Source organism: Alligator sinensis, unplaced genomic scaffold (assembly GCF_000455745.1).
Source record: "Alligator sinensis unplaced genomic scaffold, ASM45574v1 scaffold917_1, whole genome shotgun sequence".
NCBI classification, from domain to species: domain Eukaryota; kingdom Metazoa; phylum Chordata; order Crocodylia; family Alligatoridae; genus Alligator; species Alligator sinensis.
The window spans coordinates 822,706-823,609 of NW_005841988.1; positions in this window are offsets into that span (position 1 = coordinate 822,706).

Genomic DNA, 904 nt, shown 5'->3' on the forward strand with positions numbered 1-904 from the left:
TATGGCACTCCCCCTCTTTGGGGCTTGCCGTGCCCGCCTCGGGCTTCTCAATAGACCAATATGGCGCTCCCCCTCTTTGGGGCTCGCTGTGCCCGCCTCGGGCTTCTCAATAGACCAACATGGTGCTCCCCCTCTTTGGGGCTCGCTGTGCCCGCCCCGGGCTTCTCGATGCTGCCCCACTCTGGGGCTGGGGTCTACGTACCCCGCATACAACCCGGGGTCTTTGTTCCCTGCCCGCAATCCACTGGTTGCGCCCGCAACCCACTGGTTGCGCTCGCGCCCTCTTAGCGTTAGGGCACCCCACACTCTCTGGGGTCCCTATACAGATAATGCGCCCACCGGGCGCTGGACTGCACCCTCACTGGCGCTAGGGCACCCCACCCCTATGGGGTCCCTATGAGGTTCAGCCGCTCCTCTCTGAGCTTAACTGACCCCACAACTCTGCCCTGCAACTCTCAGGGCCTAGTGCGCCCTCAGTGGCGCCGGGGGCCCCACTTTACCGTAAGCCCCCCCTATGAGGCCTCCTCCAACCCCTATAGCCTTACCCAAACCTCCGGTGTAATAACAAAGCCTGAACACAAACATAAACTAGAGCCTCCTGGCTATAACTCAGCTCAAAGCCACCTGGCTATAACTTAACATAGCTCAACTCTGATCGAGCGGTACCTACTATCAGGCTTCTCTCCTCATCCTAATTCCCGGAGCTCCTGCCCCTCTGGCTGCTGGCAGAGAATTCCCAGCCTGGCCTCAGCCCTGGGCTTTATGAGGGCCAGGCCCTGCCTTCTACAGGCAGCTGGCTCTCCTTAGTTGTCCTGGCAACCCGCAGCTGTGCTCGTTAAGTCCTGCCAGGGCTCTCTCTCCCTGGCAGTTTCTACTCCCTAGGAGCAGGCACTGAGGTGCCCTG